Genomic DNA, 7,054 nt, shown 5'->3' with positions numbered 1-7,054 from the left:
AAGGCAAAGGCATGCCTATCCTGACCCCTATGTGGCCTTTCATGGTTTTCCCCTTTCAGGACTAGAGGATTGAGATGGCTGACCCAACATTCTCAATTTTGTGGCCAGTCAATCAGGGTCCACCAATCCACTTTGATTGGACCAACCACAGATTATTTGGCACCAATGGTTGTTATTTTTAAGTTTTAACTAGTGTTTACCCTAACATAACATGTACATTTGTAATGCCCACGTTCAGCGAAAAGGTATTTTGTTGCTCATCAATAGAGGTTTGTTGTTACCCAACTCAATGGTAATCATTTTATCAACCTCAGGATAAAAGGCCGAGTGGGATTGGGATTAAAACTTGTTGCAGTGAGGTCATGCATAGACTCCTACAGTGGATGCATTAGTTCACGAAGACAAGAGACTTACACCAAATAACTAAAAGCAGGTTCTCTCTATAAAGTTCTAACATTTTGCTGATCAACTTTGGTATAATTTCTGCATAACTTTCCATGATGAAGCCTAAGTGATTGTTTTAAAAAAATGTTTTTAATTAAACTGTACCAAGGCTATTAAAGAAAGGAAAACATGCTTTTCCTATGGAAACTCTGGCCAAACTAGAGCTAAACTCTGGTGACTGTGTGATAAATTTATATGAAATTCACCACTCAATATGCCATAATATGGTGTATGGTTAGTGAAACTCAACCACACATTCTGTCTCAGTTTATGCTTAAGAAGTTGAATTCACAATGTTATATGCCTATTTACAAAATACTTTTTTACATTAGCAAATCACTTATATCGCCTGTCAATTATTACAGCTATTCGTTAGATTGCCCTGCTACCGGTCGGAAAAATAAGAACAGTTCAAGGTAAGAATGGCTGCTAAAAAAGTAAGTGAAACTCATATTTTAAAACCGGGGGGGCATATTAGCAAGATCACTATCGATGCTTTAGCAGGAGTTAGCGACAGCTCTTAGGTGATAACAACCGGTTTGGGGCCCACTTTGCATGTCAGCGATATTTATCGCTAATGACATGCAAAGTGGGCGTATCCAACCGGTTAGCGACTGAAAGCAGTCGCTAACACAGCTATCGCCTATTAGCAAGGCAGGCTGTGCGATGAAAAAAGTCGGCCTAAGCGCGATTATCGCCAGAACCTAACGCCTGCTCAGACCATGACTTAACCTGTATATCCAATTGGAGGTGGATATACAGGTTAGGTCCCCATTGGTGTTAATGTCTGAATATCGCTGGATATTCACGCTTTGAGCGTCTATCGACGGATATTGTATCGCATTAGAGATAAACTTTGCTAATAGCATGTTATCTCTGTGATAAATTCCGGCGATAGACATCGATTAAACAAAATGCGCTAAGCACATAAATATCGCTATTTGTTGCTAATATGCCCCCAAGGGAGTAGCAGCAACTTTGACCACATAACCCGAAACATCTAATTCTCTAGCACTCTCCCTTTGTACTCCTCAACTACATATCTCAGAAATAAGCTTTTGTTTACAAAATGCAGACCCTTAAAAACATAAATAAGAAGAAACGCCTACTGTATTATAGGCCAGTTGAAGTACTAATCTTCAGTCATTAACAAAACCACTCAATATCCCTCTCAGTTTTGCCAGTCCCTACTCAAAGCCACTGTGCTTCCTGCTCTCTATACCATCACCCACTCACAACACACCCTAGTAACACTACGCACCACTAAACATGTTTCTTCTTATTCGCTAAATATTTGAAAATCAACATGCAACTGTATTTCCATTATCTCAAGAAATTGTCAATCTATGTAGGGGCCACTGGAATTATGCAGCTGAAGAGGACCAAATCATGGGGCATTGTTGACTTAATTATGTCGTAAGAAAAGGTCAATTTTGTAGACGAATGCAGCTCATTTTGTGACACATTTTTGCATTTTTATTGTGGACACTGGCTTAGCAAAGGTTTTACTCCATTAGTACTGCTTCAAAACTTGAATACAGCAATAGGCTACAGAAAGGTGACCCATCAACCTTCACAAAAGGACTTCCACTATGCTGCAACAGATTAGTAACTATCTGCCACTCCACACCACTAGCTAGTCCACAACATCGCTAAAACACATTGGCAAAGCCAATAGCCCTTCCATAGGCAAATATAATTGAAATGTCATATCACACACTTGTGTCCAACTGCATTTCCTTTAAAAAAAATGTACAAGTCAATGTCATAAACGCCTTGTACAAACGTGTTTAGTGATTTCTTTTTATAAGTTCTAAAGTTGATGGAGTCTGGTGGACAATCAACACCGGAGGAATTAGAACAATTACTTTTTTATCTGACAACTAATTAAATTTTGCACAATTACTCATTTTGGGTAACCTGAAAACAAACAGTGGTGATCCTGTCTTGTCATGGACCAAGTGGGATTTAAGTCAGGTTCTCAACAATTCAACTGGCTCTCTACTTGCATGAGGAGGGGTCTCCTGGTACAATCATGTGTATGTCTGGGTTGGCTCCTTTGCTTTGTGCTTCTCCTACGATCTCTTGCTCCGGCCTTCTCACACACCACAATTATAAAATGCTTACTAAATGCATGACTAATGAGTTTGTAAAAGGCGTATTAGAATCATTGACTTCCAAGATATGTAACGCATAAAATTTAGTCCAAAAGCCATCATTAAAAGAAGCCTTGTGCAAGCAACCAAATGAATTAAATTGCTATAAATTAATCAGAATTAATGCGACTGGTGTTCAATTAACATTCAATTTTAATTCTGCTAGTCTTACTTAACTCTTGACAGTCATTACCATTAGTCTTCAGATAGTGCTCACAAAGAATACCACTAGTCTTCAAGTAGTGGTCACAATCAATTAGACGAGCCTTCATTATGCTCTTGAAATAGCCCAAGAGCTGCAAATAAACCCTAACGGAATACCACTAAGCTTCAAATACTATTCTTCTTGAATACTACTAGTCTTCTTTTAGCAATCAATTGAAGTGTTCATTATGTATTTGAAGGGTAGTTGAGTAGAACTAGTTTTCCCTCATTTGCATATTTCAGCTCGTGGGCATACTACTTAGTCTTCATGCATACTAAATAAATACTATATTTTAATAGTAAATGAATACCGTTGTAACCACTGGAATCACACTAAATGAAGATCTTCCATTTTGGTAAGGGTAGTGGCCCGGATAATCAATTATAAAGATAGAGACACGCTCCTCCACTGTGCTCGAGAGAAAGCTCCTATATTATATAACAATGTAAATATCTCTCTGTTCCCAGATTACTCACTAGCGGTACAGCACCAAAAGTCCTCTTACCAGGAAGTGAAGAAAACACTTTGGACACTCAACATCAAATATGCCCTGATGTTCCCGACACGCCTGAAAATAATTCACAACCAAAAGACATTGGGCCCGATTCACAGAATGAACTTACTACTTTTGGCATTCACAGAATGCACTTACTACCTTTGGTATTCACAGAATGAACTTACTCATTTCGGTATTCACAGAAGTTAGGACTACTAACTTTAGGACTCCTAAATGCCTTCTGTGAATACCGAAATTCTTAAAATTAGGATTTTTCTCAATTTAGTAGTAGTAAAGTTAGGACTCCTAACTTTAGGACTCCTAAATGCCTTCTGTGAATACCGAAAGTCCTAAAATTACGATTTTTCTCAATTTAGTAGTAGTAAAGTTAGGACTACTAACTTTAGGACTCCTAAATGCCTTCTGTGAATACCGAAAGTCCTAAAATTACTATTTTTCTCAATTTAGTAGTAGTAAAGTTAGGACTACTAACTTTAAGACTCCTAAATGCCTTCTGTGAATACCGAAAGTCTTAAAATTAGGATTTTTCTCAATTTAGTAGTAGTAAAGTTAGGACTCCTAACTTTAGGACTCCTAAATGCCTTCTGTGAATACCGAAAGTCTTAAAATTAGGATTTTTCTCAATTTAGTAGTAGTAAAGTTAGGACTCCTAACTTTACTACTACTAAATTGAGAAAAATCCTAATTTTAAGACTTTCGGTATTCACAGAAGGCATTTAGGCATCTTAAAGTTAGTAGTCCTAACTTTACTACTACTAAATTGAGAAAAATCTTAATTTTAAGACTTTCTGTATTCACAGAAGGCATTTAGGCATCCTAAAGTTAGTAGTCCTAACTTTACTACTACTAAATTGAGAAAAATCCGAATTTTAAGACTTTCGGTATTCACAGAAGGCATTTAGGAGTCCTAAAGTTAGTAGTCCTAACTTTACTACTACTAAATTGAGAAAAATCCTAATTTTAAGACTTTCGGTATTCACAGAAGGCATTTAGGAGTCCTAAAGTTAGTAGTCCTAACTTCTGTGAAGACCGAAATGAGTAAGTTCATTCTGTGAATACCAAAAGTAGTAAGTGCATTCTGTGAATGCCAAAAGTAGTGAGTTCATTCTGTGAATCGGGCCCTCATTTCTTTGACAACCCTGACAGCACATGGGCATGGATAGAACGCACCTTCCCTGAACTCGCCACAAAAGGGGCATGACTGACCAACCCCTCCAGCATGCAGCAAACAACAAAGTCAGGGAGGCGAGAGAAATACCCCTGGAAGAAAGCTGAGGTGACACCGTCATGTGAACAGGCACTGGAGGGCAGATTGGCGGCAATCAAAACAGCAACAACGCTCTATGAGGCAGACCTAGTATTAACAGATGATTCCTCTGCTGACACTCTGGTCCACTCGGACCCCGAAAATAGTTTGTCACTATTCCCAACCATAACCCCACAAACAGCAGATGATTTCCTAGGTTGAAGACCACTGTGTCGCCACCTCCTGGTGTCCACAGGATGGTGATGTATTATGGAGCATTAATCCCACTTAACACTGGCTCTACCATAAATGCTATTCAGATGGGGATATTAAAAAACATGCAGGCAGAAGGTGGTGCAGTGGAAATATTAAAGTTTGTAAAAAAGGTACTCTGTGGCACCCATGATCCTCAGTCCCCTCGCTGTTAAACTATCCCACCACAAGTTAACACATAGTATAGAAGCGGCCTTGCAGGAGGCACCAGGAGCCCCCTCCCTTGGATTAGTGTAGCAAAATTAGACACACTGCGGATTCCGCCATGTGCTGGCCTAGCATTTTACCAATAGCGAATGCATACATTTTAAAAATGTTCCAATGTTGGTTTGAGATAGTTTGGTCGGACATGGTTGAATGTTACGATATGTGTTACGATATGTGTTACGATACTTTGTAATAACGCCCTGGATGGGCTTATGACCAGTTTCCCCTCTCCGCAAAAGAAATCCTTCAATCTATCCCTGAATGGGCCCTGTCTACTACACATAATTCATTTATATCTCCAATTAGAGATGTGCCCACATATAAATACATACATTACATAATCACATTTCTTAAATAATTCTATTTCAGTTAACTTGTCTTTACATTGACCATCACACCACCATGATCCGTGTAGTGCTTTTGGACCTATTGTTTTCCCAAGTGTACCGCCAGTTCTTCGTGGGTATTAAGGCCTTCTGGGTGCTTTGTTTGTAGGTCAATGATGTAGCGAGACTCTAGTCTTCGCAACGTCATTAATCTATCACCTCCCCTTGGGTGTATTGGGACATGATCTAATATATAGAATCACAGCAGTTCCCTGTCACTTTTATGTTTCTGCTGAAAGTGACGGGCTACCGGATAGATAATGTCTTTGTTTTGTATGGCCCTACAGTGTTCGAGGACTCGTTTCTTGGTCTCATGGATGGTACTTCCAACATACTGGAGTTCACAGGGACAGACCAGGCAGTATACCGTATACGGAGTACTGCACGTCAGAAATTTTTTGATCTTTTTTGGTTTGTCCATACCTGGGACTCTGTATGAGGAGACTTTTTTACTACTAGAACACGCCTTGCAATTTCCCTGCAGTTGAGGTGCTTGCCTGCTGGTTTTGTTCACCATGGGCTTTGGAGATCTGAAATCGCCTGCTGGTCTGCAAGTGCTAAATAGTTTCCTTGCTGACGGAAGCTACATCGAGGGGATTGTACCATCACAAGCAGACGTTGCTGTATTTGAATCTCTATCCGGTGCACCATCTGCGGATCTTATTCATGCTCTTCAGTGGTACAATCACATCAGATCCTATGAAAAACAAAAAGGAAGTCTGCCAGGTGTGAAGAAACCATTGGGCAAGTATGGGCCTGCAGACATTGAAGACACAACAGGAAGCACAGGTGCCGTGTCTAAAGAGGACGATGATGATGATATTGACCTATTTGGATCTGATGAAGAGGAGGAAAGTGAAGAATCAAAAAGGATAAGGGAAGAGCGACTGGCACAGAAAATCTAAGAAACCTGCACTTATTGCCAAGTCTTCAATCTTGCTTGATGTAAAACCCTGGGATGATGAAACGGACATGGCTAAGCTAGAAGAATGTGTACGCAGCATTCAGATGGACGGTTTACTATGGGGATCATCCAAGCTCGTTCCAGTGGGTTATGGCATTAAGAAGTTACAAATTCAGTGCGTTGTTGAAGATGACAAAGTCGGAACAGACATCTTGGAAGAGAAGATAACAGCGTTTGAAGATTTTGTGCAGTCCATGGATGTAGCTGCTTTCAACAAAATTTAAATCTTAATCACCAGAGCACTTAAATAAAAACTGTATAGTACGAAGATGCTGTGACTTGGTTTCATGGTATGCATGTTAGTTGGCTCTCCGCTGGAAAATAATTACTTTTTTACTTAGAACACATATCCACATGCATCTATGTACAAACTCCTACATGTAAACAAGTACACGTGCTAGACCTATTGCACACTCTACCCAAGTTGTGAATTCAATTGTTATACTTTTATGATTCCGGAAGGAAAAGACATATAAGCGCTCCTTCTCAAGAATGGCGCCTAGGATCTGGAACTCACTCCCGCCTGAAACCAGGCTTATCTCTTCCACCACACTCTTTAAAAATGAAGTAAAAGCTATCCTCATGGCTAAATACACCTGAACTACTATCTCGAACACTGTTAGTACTCTGCACCGATCTGTACTACATGTTTGACC

The 7,054-nt window shown here is 39.6% G+C and overlaps 1 pseudogene; it reads left to right on the top strand.

Moving 5' to 3' along the window:
• The first annotated feature begins 5,917 nt into the window (after positions 1-5,917).
• On the top strand, positions 5,918-6,669 carry LOC147698121 (elongation factor 1-beta pseudogene; annotated as a pseudogene).
• The last annotated feature ends 385 nt before the right edge of the window (positions 6,670-7,054 follow it).

The sequence above is a fragment of the Lissotriton vulgaris genome, chromosome 8, assembly GCF_964263255.1.
Source record: "Lissotriton vulgaris chromosome 8, aLisVul1.2, whole genome shotgun sequence".
Taxonomy (NCBI): Eukaryota; Metazoa; Chordata; class Amphibia; order Caudata; family Salamandridae; genus Lissotriton; species Lissotriton vulgaris.
The sequence above is the reverse complement of the archived record's forward strand: the minus strand, read 5'-3'. Positions and strand labels throughout refer to the sequence as shown.